This window comes from Epinephelus lanceolatus, chromosome 12 (genome assembly GCF_041903045.1).
Source record: "Epinephelus lanceolatus isolate andai-2023 chromosome 12, ASM4190304v1, whole genome shotgun sequence".
Classification (NCBI taxonomy): domain Eukaryota; kingdom Metazoa; phylum Chordata; class Actinopteri; order Perciformes; family Serranidae; genus Epinephelus; species Epinephelus lanceolatus.
Window position 1 is genome coordinate 17,983,724 of NC_135745.1, and position 13,324 is coordinate 17,997,047.

The following is a 13,324-nucleotide window of genomic DNA, read 5'->3' on the forward strand; positions in this document are numbered from 1 at the left end:
TCATTCTGTTACTGAATATTATTTCTGGCCCACACAATTCAAGAACCATTTTAATAGCCCTAACTATCAATGACTATTTTGCACATTTCTAGGGTTGTTTTTTTTTCCAGCAATTTAAAAAAACCCACAATGTCACGTCTGGATGGCAATGAATGTCTGCTGAAGTCTGCGACCCAAGGGGACCCTCTGGAAGTCTGCAGAAAGTCTACTTGACGCCCCTTGTGGACTGGCATTGTGAATTTGGACAGCCCTCAACACCCAGGAACGTGGGTGTTGAGGGCTTCAAGTGAATTTGGATTCAACCCTTGAGTTTGACATTTTGGCCACTGCCATGTTGGATTTTTGGAGCCAGCAGTGACCATACTTGGAAGAGAGGATGGATCAGACTCATTAAGAAATTAAGAAACAGAAATGATCTATAGAGACCAAAATCAGTTTTTGTACCAGGCTGTGAACATGTTTATTTTTGCTGTGAAGTTGGGCATCTAACATGGGGGTCACTGGGGATTGACTGACTTCTGGAGCCAGCCTCAAGTGGCTGTTGACAGTTGAGCATTGGTTTTGTGTTTTAGCCCCGTAAGTTTCCACTTGATAGCTATGTATCGTTTTTGCTTTTTTTTGCAAGTATCACTTTCACTCAACATAGTCAAGCAGAAGGCTCATGTTATCTGTTACTGTATACAAGCAGAGGTTTGTGTGTTTGATGAGCAGAGCTGAAGGTGAGCAGGTACTCTTGAGATACACACGAGCAGCTGAGGGACGAGACTGATTTACATATTCATAGGTTAGAGAATACAAAATGAGGCAAAGCTATAGGGTTACATCTAAGGCATTTTAAGGGATAATGGGATTTTTTTTCCATGGAAAAAACTTAATAAGATGTAATTTTGATGAACAGAGATACGTTTTTAGGGCTTTAATCAATGCCCGCAGAGGAAATTAAACATGAGGTGACTGCATTATAATTTGCATTCTTGCAGAGAGATGAGAAGATTGATACCACTCTTGAGCCAGGAGCAGGTTAACGTATAGCTAACCCTACTTGAAACAGTGGGAAACAGCTCACCTCCATGTAGCTCTGTCCAATTGTAAAACACCCACCTACAATCACCTCTAATGCTAAGCTAAGCTAAGCTAAGCAAAGCATCTTCTGGCTGTAGCTTAATATTAACACAAGACTTTTTTATCTTACAAATGAATAAATGTGGACTATTATATTTTTATACAGTCTACAGCTATGTCTGAAATCCCTCTCTACTCACCATATAGCCATACTGTAGTCCTGTCCAAATGTAGAGTGGGAATTATTATACCTTATATAGAGTGCCAATCATAAAACATTACCTTACAAGCTAACTCTAAGCTAAGCTAAGCTAAACTAAGCTAAGCTAAGATAAGATAAGTTAAGCTAACCTAACGGTCTACTGGCTTAGCTCCTTTTTTAACACGGGTCACAGTAAACTTTTTTTTTTTTTAATTATTTTCTTTTCATTCTTTTGAAAGAAAGCCAAACACATTAAAAATGAATACATGTGCACTAAATATATTTTCATACAGTCAAAAGCTGTTTCCGAAATCCCTCACTTCTCACCATAGTTAGCAAAATGAATTAGCATATTACCACTCTCGGGTCCCTCGTCTCAAAGTCAGTGGGTTTTTGGTTAGATGCCTGAAATAAGGTCTGTGGTTAACACAAGTTTCACGCTTTGTCCTACAACATAAAATATTGCAGTAAATACCCAACTCATGAACTTTGAAGTTTCTGTGTCTTAAAAAAGGGGGTGGCTAACAAGTGGCTAAATGAGAGTTCAGAACGATATCAAGTCGAGCCACACCTAGCCATACCGTCTTGGTGGTGACATTAGGTCATGGCCTACGCATTTAGGGTGTTTATTTATGAAGATTATCTTGCTGAAATCTGCTGTGAAACAAAGGTATGTTTATCTCAGTTTATTTCCTGCAATTATTCAAATTACAGTGGAAAAATCCCATAGGCTTTTTGACAAGGGAACCAGGGCGATGCTAACTTTCATGTGAGCCTACAGAAAAACATTGTCCCTGGGGCACTAATGGACTCAAAGTATTCAACAACACATGATGACAAGTAGCATCCAACCAGTGGTCACGAACCAATCACCATAGCCCATCATAGTGTACATGACCTGACATAAATGTATTTCCCTGATGTGACTTCAGCTACATGATCTGGCGTTGATTCAGGACAAATTTGGTTATGTGTTTGTCACACACTATAAATTGTCATGATGTACCAAGTCTTTGGCTTTCTCGTGAGTAAACCCTCAAATGTGCAACTATCTGAGCTTCTCTTATTTTAAGTCTTGTTTCTGCTACAACATGCGCTGAAGGAACTGATGGACCGTTGGGTCAGATGCAGACACAGGGATAAGAAGAGAGAAAGAAGCGGGTTTACAACCTGTTGTACATGTTTAACTTTTGATGACGTGGTTTGTTTTACCAGTTTCTTTGCCATGTAATAACTTGTCAATTTAGTGTGTAGTCATGAGAGATTAAAGAGATTAGATTAAAATAAATCGGCAATTGATTCTCTCTTGTGCTGTACAGAAAAGGGCTAATAACACTAGCTGACGTTAGCGAGCTGAATTGCTATTAGCCATGATTTGTGCCGTAGTATCGTAATGCATAATCATAATCATAATTTCTCATCATATTCACAAGTTATTACACGACTAATGGTGAAACAAACTTCAACACATCAAATGTTAAACTGAAAAGATTTGTAGGACAGGTTGTAATCACGCTGTCGCTCTCCTTTTGTGTGTCTGACAGTACAACATTAATAATGTGTTTAATGTGAGCAGAGCACCATCACAACACATGGCCACAAAGTACTTCTGTTGTGTTATTTATTAATTTGGTGAAGTATGCTTATTATAATATTGTGTATTTATCACAAATATGCATGTCAGCATTTGTTCTGGATGGTCCACCAGCCGACATTGATATGACATGTTTTAATTGTGTAGCAATGGTGTAATTAACAGTGCAGAGAAAATGACCAGAGTAGTGTCTCAAAGTGTTTTTTTCATGTTACAGATGAGCTCACTATAAAGTCCTCCACAGAGAACTCCCTGGACAGTGAGTAGGCAGTAGTGAATGAGTGAATGATTTCGGACACAGCCTGTATTTATGAACTATGCTGCAGTGCAGGTATGGGTTATTCTCCCTCTTTCTGCTGCCATGTACCAACATGAAAGGACTTCTCAAAATGCTGCTGTGCACAATCTAAAAGCTGAGAATAGAGCTAAATAACTCAATAACAGGGCCATACATGCACAATATGCTTAATTGCAAAATATTAAATTAAAGTTTGGAGTGAAAATGAAGGTGTACGGGGTCAAACAGCATTATGGCTAAATGAAATTTAATCCCAGAACATAATGAGTTTAACAAATTAGCTATTTAAAAAAAGCATTGTGCAGATTTTTGAGAGTTAACATAAGGTGGCTGTGTAATAACAAGCTGTGCGGGCACCAGTGTCCTTTTTAATAACACTTTCTCGCCCTTGTTCATTTTTCCCCCTGCTCCCTTGCAGCCATAAATTACTCAGCTAATGCCCCAACAGCAGCAGCTATTGCTGAATCATTCAAAGACCTCAATTAGCAATTAAGGGCTTAATGAATAGAGGTCCTTGCAGGGCCATTCTGCTCCCAGCCCAGAGGAACCCAGTGGAGTCTAATCTCTCCTGCAGGACTTGTACAGTAAATACTGGCTAACGGTGCAGAGCAGATAGAGAATAGCCTGTTATTGCCCACACATAATGAGCAACTTGCCTTGCAGTTTTGAGCCCTGTTTACTGTAAGTACCTGGAATTTCTTTGCTGTGGATCTTAACACGGACGGATGACTGTCAGGCACTATACATATTTTTTTTCCCTACACACCATTACCTCCTGCATAATACCTGTCTTGAGTTTGAATTGAAGAAGGAGAGGGGAAAATGGCAACAAAAGGAGGGAGATAGAGAAGCAGAGAGGGAAATAAAAGGGGGTGAGATGGAAAGAGGGAATGAGAGAGCTTCAAAAAAAGGAAAAAACAGGGAGGGTAGAAAAAGGCATTTGCAATGCCAGTCATCTTCAAGGAGCTTAGGCCTCGGACCAGAATATCAAAGATGGGAAATGCAGGCATACATCACGCGGTAGGTAGGTAGCTTATAAATTATTACTGTGACTCTATGCTTTCATATTACTATTCTATCAGCCTTTTATCATTTATATATTTTTCATAGCTTTAATGAAGTGTAAGGCTTCGCTTTACATGTGAAACCCCCACAGGTATACGCTTGTACAGAACTCCTGTAAAGAAACTACACTCCAATTTCCATCAGCTTTATCTCTCCTCTTCCCACCCCCATCCCATGTGAATTTATGGAGGCTCACTGAAGCATAGCGACTGAAGGTAGATGCACCTAAAATGAGTTGTACCATAATCTGATTTGAGCGACCTATAGCCTCGACCGGCGATGACAGCAGGGAGATAAAAGCACAATGTGACCTATACAGTGAGATGGGATGAAGGCGTGTCTTTGGAAGACATATTATCTTGCATCTTACAATAATAGCAGAGCTGATTATCTCTGTAATCGGGGCATTTGTGCGTGCTTTTATTATATATCACAAACCTGATCTTTGAGGTCAGGGTGTATCTTTTGGACAAAACTATTTGCACTGTCAGCTTTTGTGAACAACAGAGGTGATAAACAGTGAAACTTGCTGGGTGACTTTGAAGGAAAACAGCTCCTTAGATGTTGCTTCATTGATTCCACAGGGTCATACTGTTTTAAAGAATACTTCACCCACAAAATGATGGTTTGGATATTGATTACTAACCCCTGTGTTATACTGAATTTGAAACCGTGTATTATTCAATGCGATTTGGCTGTTTGGCCACACGCAACTGGTATCAGTCTGGTGCCAGCGGTTGCATCTAGATAGGATAACCGCAGTATTTTATTACCTGTCTCCATTGTTTGATGTCGGAGCAACCGTAAATAGCTACAGAAATGGCAGACCAAACAAACATGCAGGTGCTAACTTTATTTGTGAGCGTGTTTCACGGTACTGCTCAATGAAGAGAGCTTGAATATCGGCATGCTTTGCCTGAACAGATTCCCAATCCACATTTTCTTGTATTTTATCCACTTTGTATTCGTTGTTCCCTTGAGGAGCAATTCTACTTCACTATCTGTCCACACGAAAGACTCTCCCCTGCCTCGATTCGCCATTGTTGGTTAAAAAGAAAGAAAGAAAGAAAGATAAGGTTGTTTCACGCTATTTTTGTGGCTCGGGTTGTTTTTATTTTCCAAACTTCCCTATTCCGGTATTGACTCTGACTTCTGATTGGTTAAAATGGTCTTTCCGTTAGAAGTTACATCGCCACCTACTGCTTTGGCATGTGTATAACATCACTTGGTAGCGGGTTTTGCGGTTTCGTGTGGATATCATATTTTTTTTTTATCACACCACTCATGTGGACAATTTTTTTTGGGAAACCGGAGCCTGAAAAGCTTTGGTTTCAGAAGTATGGTCAGAAGTCGGTGTGGACTTACCTAAGTCTCATTTATCCAGTCGTATGCTCAGTACTTCCCAAACACATGCATCTTTTTAGTAAAACCTGTTTAAAACACTGCATACCAGCAGCGAGCCTGGGCAAGAATGTACGTTTCACTCTCCTCAATCAAATGCACCAGCAGGGTTCGAATGCACATGCTTGCCCAGGCACACTACTCATACACTAAGTGTTTTATACAGTAAGGTTTAGTAAGTAAGTAAGTAAATGGATGTTTTGCTGGTGTTAAAAGTGCCCACCTTTTACTCCAATTCACCAACAGTTTTCTCAGTTTTCAGATTCGTTGTTTACTGTGGAGGTGTACCAGAAAAATGTTTTCCTCACCAACAAGTCAGTCTCAATCCCAACTCGTCAAATAGTGATGCTTGGTCAGTGGCCCTCGGCGTCAGATACCAACGCACCAATGCACCCTTTAGTGGCAGTATCTGTAGCACTGAGCATTTTTCAAAGTATAACAACTGAGATCGTCTGCATAGGGTGGGAGTGAGGGGACATGGATGAGTCAAACACACTCCAGATTTTCAGCTGTTCCTTCTCCATGTAAAACCAAGTCAGTTTAGTTACTTTGATAATGGAGTGTGCTAGTGTGTGTAGCATACTATGCTAGTGACAGTCAGAGATTCGAATCAGCAGTTGGAGACCCCTCAGTCAACTGAGATTGCTTCAAGTTGAGCAGTCAATTTTTCTTTTGCCAGTCAGTGTGTAGTGAACTTCTGGGGATGTTTTGGTCCCCAGATTTTGCAGAGTCACACTGCTTTTTGGTACAGGCAGCTGCGGACACAGCACAGAGGAAGAGAGGGTTTGCCTTGTAAGGCTCAGAAATAAAGTTATCTTCTTTCTTTTGCTTACATGTGACAAATTTATAGTTTCCAGAAACTTAATACAACACAGTCTCTAGCTTTTGTTTGATATCTAGTGTCTGCAAAAGTTGTTGTGCATTACCAATCCATCATTGGCATAGTTAGCTTGTTCACCATTTTATGTGAATGTGACTGTCACTGCACCCTTTACAAACTTTAAAATTATACATGAAAAAAATGGAAAGAATAGGCAGATATTTGTATTGAACAACCAAATCTGATTCAACGGACATACTGACATTATGTGACGTTACATGACATTAGTACTTATTTTAAGCCAAACCATTTTTTTTTTACATAACCGCATGCTTTTGTTGCCTGAACTTGAGGACAGAACCCTACACCTACAGTCTACATTTATTTTGGAAAAAAAGTATAGATTTCACGAGCAGAAACTGTATATTTCCTATGATAATTAGCGTTTACATTGAGAGGACACAACACATGTAACAAGCGTTAATTGACATGCATTCTAGTGCGTCTCATACTGCAGCTGAAGGGTGCCTCTGTGCGTCAGTATCTGACACCAAAGACCTCTGACCAATTGTCTGTATTTGATGAGGTGGGAGTGAAATTGTGTTGCCATGACTTTATGTAACATGTGTGTGTGAGTAACTGATATATAAATGATCATTTTGTGGGTGAAATATTTTTTTGAAGGGAACATTTTTAACCCTGTTTTTCTTGCTATACCAGCAGCCCTTGCCAGCTATTTAAGAGATAATCTATTGCATCACCGTGTATGATGCTGCTGCCTTCGGAGAGCTCTTAAAAGTTAGTTTTTTTACGTCATTTGGAGACTTTCCCATTCTCACCCCTGTGGAAAAAACTCAGAACGAAGAATTAGCCGTACATCAATATGTGTATTTGAAGGAAAGAGGGAGAAAAAGACTCCACCTGCTGTTGTAGCAGGGGAGTCCATAGCTCCACCCGAGGGCATATGAACACATGCCATGCTTTCCCATATCTCTTGGCACGGACATATTTCTCCATTTCCTTAATTCTCCTCTTGTGTGACTGCCAAATATAGCTTCCACTCCACCAGGCTGAAGTAACTGGGTTACTAGAGCTGTGAGTAATTAGCTGATTTCTGCTTTACGGCACCAGGAGGCTGCAGAGTGAGGTGTAAAATCATACTGAGGGAATGATTTGGGGCAGGATTAAGAGCGAGGGTGAAAGGTTAGAGGTGAAAGTCAATCTGCATCACAATGTGCAGGTTTGATCCTATGAATCAAACATATGCATGGAGCTGAGCTGGATGATATGGAGTTTACTCTCTGTGAATGCCAAAAACAATGTCAATGAGAACTGATTATAATTTCATTCCAGGAACGATTTGCAATTTAAATGGAAAAAAAATGGTTTTGGTCTGCTATTGAACGTTATAAGCTCTCAGTGTTTTCATCTTATTGTATAGTAGAAGCAGATTTCATAGACACAGTGACAGAAGAGCGGATACATGCTAAAAAACTGGTTAACTCGAAATAATGCACATTTTCATGCAAATAAACCATCACTGTGATGGGACCAGTTTACTGTCTTGATGGTGCTTTAGTTTCTATATTTGCTCAGAGGCATTTCACAACAGCTACACCTGATAATATAATTCAACCCAATCCAAAATTCACACAATATATGCTACATTTATAAAGCTCACAGTGTCTAATTTTGTCAGTCAACTCTATGGTAAATTTGGGGCTGTATGTTTATTTGACAAAACAGCACAAATAACTGATCCACACAAGGCATATTCCAGTTTTGGTTTACAAAAGATTTAATTAAAGGACAGAGCTGCCAAAATTCTATATTTTTGTAACTGTCAATAAATCCCATGAAAAGACCAAACCCAACAATGCGGAAATCCGCCTCTTGATACTCTCTGTTTCCCTCAGCCTGTCTGCAGCCCATTGGTTCCCACTAAATACATAAATCTTTACAAACAGGTCGTGACTGTTACTAAAAAAAAAAAGACTGAATAGTTAATTTGTTGGTGATTAATACATAACTCTCTCTCTCTCAGCACAGTGTATGAGGGACTGACTCAAAATAAACTGCAGTTCCAAGGTTCTTCATAATGAAGGGACAACAGTGTGGCCTTTACAACATTTTTACTTTGACATACCCTCACAGACTGATCCTGGATTTGTTGATTCTTGGGCTTGGTCACTTTTTTACTTCTCTGCTCCTTTGAACAAGTTTTCATGATTTCAATCACAGCAGGTTGTGTTTAAGGGTTACAACTGGCTCAGGGTGGTGGGAAACTAAAGTGTGTCTGTGCAGTTGGCACATTATAGCTGGTAGATTATTGATTATTAAGAGCAAACGCAAGATCATCTACACACCAATGTGTAACTGGATTTGTGTGTTTATTTACCCCATGAACACAAATGTGTGAATTTTGAGTTACTCTACAACAGTGGTTCCCACTCAGTCGAGCCAAGGGGTCCAGATTTGTCCTTAGTCATTGGTTCAAGGTCCACACAGTTTAATATATTCAGCGTCACATTGTTATTCACTCACTTTACAGCAGGAAACAGCACTTCGAAATAAAGCTCTGTGCCGGATTTTCATTGTACTTGTGAGTCACTTGCGGTCCACTGAGAATGGACCCGTGACCAACCAGTTGGGAACCACTGCATTACAATATTTCCATAGACCCCCTGGAGCACATGAGAGTCACTGGTCTTTGGCCCTGAAGAATAAGCTGCACCAGGCTCTGGCTACACAGACAGTACGTGTCAATAAGGTCAATTCATTATTGTTTTTCTTCATGGGATTTGTTCTTCATAGGTATGTCAGTGGTTTACCATTAACCAATTAACCACTGGGAATATTTTTGACCAGTTAGGAATGTCAGTCTATTGGTTAAAATGTCTGCTCCTCAGTTCACTGCTCTGCCCACCACCCAGGTCTAGCAGGGGTTAGCTAACAGCACAGCTCATTGGTAATTACCGCTAGTAGCCAACCCAACAGCGCTGCTTTGTAAACACTGTGCCCACCCTCTGGTCTCCCCACAGGTCGCCTTGGTGAGTTAGCGGCTAAATCTTGAGCTGCAAACACGCTTTAGCATTGTTAACCCGGTTAGCTCTGTTAGCATTATCATCAGTGTCAGTACGGCTAGTGGCACTAACATAATTAACAATGCTAAAGGGTTGTTGCTGTTGTTGTTTTTTGCAGCTCAAAGTTTCTGCTGAGTTTCTGCAGCAACACATCAAAACAGCTAGCTAGTTCCCACCCAACCCAGCTGGTGCGCAGCTCAGAGCGGCCAAGGCTAACCAGTGGAGACTGAAGGGTGGGCAGTGGGCATTATGTTGCATATTGATGCAGCTAGCTGTCTGTCTGTCTGCCAGTAAAGCTAACAAAAATAAAATAAAATAAAAGCAAGACATTTACATCACAAAACATTAAAGTTTCACCACATCTGAATGGATAGTGCTTTAAAATACATGCTAAAGCTCACTGAGACAGTAGAGCCCGAGATTGAAAGGAAAGGTCTCTTGCATTTCATGTCATTTTGTGTATTTTTTATTAAAATTAAATGGGTAGTTACAGGTTAATGGGTGTCTGACATCTCTAATTTGCAGTTGTAAAAATATAGAATATCACAAAATTTATCCTTTAAGTTCAGCAAGTTTAAAACACACAGGAGCCCTGTCTGAGAAAGTATTATTGTTGTGTTTATCGAAGGTGAAACCTCTTATTTTAGCCTGTTGAATGGATGCATTTTAAACCTGCTAAACTTGACAATATAACACCATCCCATACAATACTCAGGCAATAATAGATATCTTCATAGAGATGACAGTGTTTGATTGTTGTTGGGAATCTGTCAGAGTAAACTTGGCTACTGTGCATAGTTTGTGTCTACATTTTTAAGTGTTCCTGTTATTTTGGTGAGAAACAGGACCAATACCTGTTGTATACCTACTTATCTATCATCACAGCGATTTGGACAAAACCCACTAAATTAAGCTTTTTCCAACTAGTTTAAAATATACTCTGACTCCTTCAGAGAAAAGTATTATCTTATCTAGGGTGAAACCTGTGTTTTAGCCTTTTGAATGGGGGTTACAGAGCTTGAAATAGCTCCGAATAAGATGTGTGCGGTGTAGAGGGCAGAGGTTAGTGAGTGGAGACATTCCAGACTTCCAGGCAAGAATCAGCTCGCACCAGCTGCCAGAGTAATAAAGTGTTGGCAGCTGTCCACGGTACTGAAATCAACCACTATCTCTTTGAATGGAGAATAAAAGGAGCTGGCCGTGGTGCCGAGATACTGACGCTGCTCGGCTAATGGCACGTCTCACAACACAACTGAGCATCAGGTGTATGCATATACCATTGTTTATCCAAACTACTGCATTCCAATGGCTGAGGAGACGGACTGTACTGAGAAATGTGTTGAATATGACTAATGCAGGTGTGGAACACAGCCAACACATCCAAGAATAGGAGATCTAATACGGAGCAGTGGGTATTACCACATGCATAATGTAACACAGGACTGTTCTATGTGAAGTGGATATTATAGATGTGAGTGTGTGTGTGCTGGTGACACACACATACACACACTTTCGCACACGCCATCATCTTTCTTTTTGTTTGTCTGACTCCCTCATCTGTTTTTGTCTTTGGTTATCTCTCACATACAGGGATATAAAAAGAGACAGCCCCCCAAATCTGTTCTTTGACCTATAGTCTGAAAGCTGGAGCAGCTCTAAAAATGTTTTTCATCCGTATCTCAAAGAAGATGGACTCTGTGGTGCGTGGCTTTGAGGCAGCCTACATCGTACACCTGCTAAGGGTCAATGATCATCCCGGCCCACGGGTGCAGAAACGTTAAGACAGGCCTCGACTGGACAGAGACAGATTACTGACCGGTCCAGAAATGCCGGGCAAAACTTTATTCCTTCCTTCCACCTCTCCTCTCTTAGTGATTCAGTGCATGCGTATATAGGCTGGCTATTCCAGAGCCAGCCTCCCACCTCATCCCTAGTGAGAGATAAGTATTGTTTGCGTAGCAGCACATTTCATGCTTGGCTTCCCCCACCTGTTCCCTGACCTGCCAAGTCTGAAGGCTGGAATAGCTGTCAAATGCCTTCACCCGTATCTTTCGAGGATGATTGAAAGGAGGTTTTGTCTTATAAATGTTTTTGAGAGCATTACTTTTTTTTTTTTAGCAGAGCACAAAAACAAACTTTGATGAAGGATTTTTAAAAAAGGTGAAACCAGCAGTCACTTTTCTTTTTTGGCTGTTAATTGCAGGAGAATTTGTGTGTTTTTTAATTTGTCGCCTGCAGGTTTGTGGGTGAATTCCGGCTGCATGTCAAGGTCAAACTATTAATCAAATCTACCAGCCCCATTTGCATAATGAACTGCTGCAAAATTTGCCTGGGCCTTGAGGACCCCCTCTGGTCCTCTCCTCCCCTGCTCTCCATCGACTCATTCAGCCAGTTTAAGTTTCCAGGCATCTCTGTGTGGTGTCTGGTGTGTGAGCGTGTGTGTGTGTGTGTGTGTGTGTGTTCATGCCAGTTATCGCTCCCAAACGCTACAAGGTTTGTGTGTGTAGCAAGAGAAACAGGGCGGAGGAGCACAGCTGTGTCTGGTTCAATTGGCAGGAATCTGTTGTTGCTTCTGTTTTGTTTTGCACAGCAGTGATTTGCATTCATAGAGTTGTTTGAATTTTCCCAAATTGAGAGGCAACTTTGAAGGGCAAAAAAAAAAATCCTGCATTCTGTGACAGTTTTTTTAATCACTTTTCATCAGTCCTCCAAAGAAACAAGAATATGCATGAAACAATGCCTTTAATTGTTTGATATGTGTTTCCTCAGAGTTTTGAAGACATACATTACAATAGGTATTAAAAGAGCTAAAACTATTTGACAATTCAATGCAAATTCAGCTCTGTCCGAGATATCCGTTTTTGCAAAACAAAAAGTTCCCATTTGCTCGTTAAGGCTGCACAAAGAAGTACAAAGAAAATACCAAAACAAACTCCAGCAAAGTGAAATTTCTCACCTATTCGAAAAGCAAAATCCTCAAAGATGAAAATCAAAACTGTTATTTTTGCGCCCTCGGAGACGTTCAGCCTCCAACACCAGAGAAACACTGCAAGATCAGAGGAAAGCACCAAAAGCAAAATCACACCAAAACAAGCCATGATGAAGGGGGGGAAAAAGACTAGAAAATAAGCAAAAGGTGGGGATTTTTGAACAAGTGAGCTCGGAAAGAAGCTGCTTCGGGAAGAGAAGAGGAAGAGAGAGAGGAAGAGGGGGGAAAAAATATCAAGAGCGTCCGCAAAGCACGTAGGGCTATTTCTCAGTGGATGTCGCCGGAGCAACAACACTCAGCATCCAAGATTTAAATCAGTGCATGCAGAAAACGAGAAAACATTTTCCCCATGTCGGAACACCAAGACAAGAAAGCAAGAAAAAGAGGATAAAAATATGCTTTAAGAAAATGGCAGTGGAAAATGTACTCACCGAGCGGGAGTAAAAGGGTTCAATTAAAAAGAAATTGGGCGTATAGCGGTGGAGGATTGGTGGTGTGCAGGCTTGTATACACCGAGGCTCTGCGTCCCTTTTGCGCTCTCTATCGCTGCCGGTGCTTGAGTCATGTGACTCGGGATTGGCCAGAGTTTCTGAATCAGTCCAAGCTTTTTCCTCCTGTAGCTACACACGGAGGCATTCAGTGCTGTAATGGATAGGAGCCTCTCCGATCATGTCATTGATTTTTATGCCCAGTGTTGTTTGAGTTTCTCAAGATAGGGTCCGGGGTACCACAGGGGGTCAGTGACGGTGTGTCAGAAGGGGTCCTGTGAGTTAAAATGTGAGTTATCTTTTGCTGCATTCCCCAGGTGAA

At 40.8% G+C, this 13,324-nt stretch overlaps 1 protein-coding gene across 6 annotated transcripts in view; it reads right to left on the reverse strand.

The window, feature by feature from the left end:
• The window catches only part of LOC117272362 (RNA-binding Raly-like protein), a 68,014-nt gene extending 54,933 nt beyond the window's left edge, over positions 1-13,081 (reverse strand). For 2 of the 6 annotated variants that reach the window (XM_078173052.1, XM_078173050.1), the window contains exons 1-2: positions 12,946-13,081; positions 12,482-12,571 (exon numbers count right to left, since the gene is read on the reverse strand). The gene's annotated coding sequence lies outside the window, so the exon portion shown is untranslated. The remainder of the gene's footprint in view (positions 1-12,481; positions 12,572-12,945) is intronic. The other 4 variants (XM_033651253.2, XM_078173049.1, XM_033651257.2 and 1 more) reach the window with 2 other exon arrangements.
• Between the last annotated feature and the right edge of the window lie 243 nt (positions 13,082-13,324).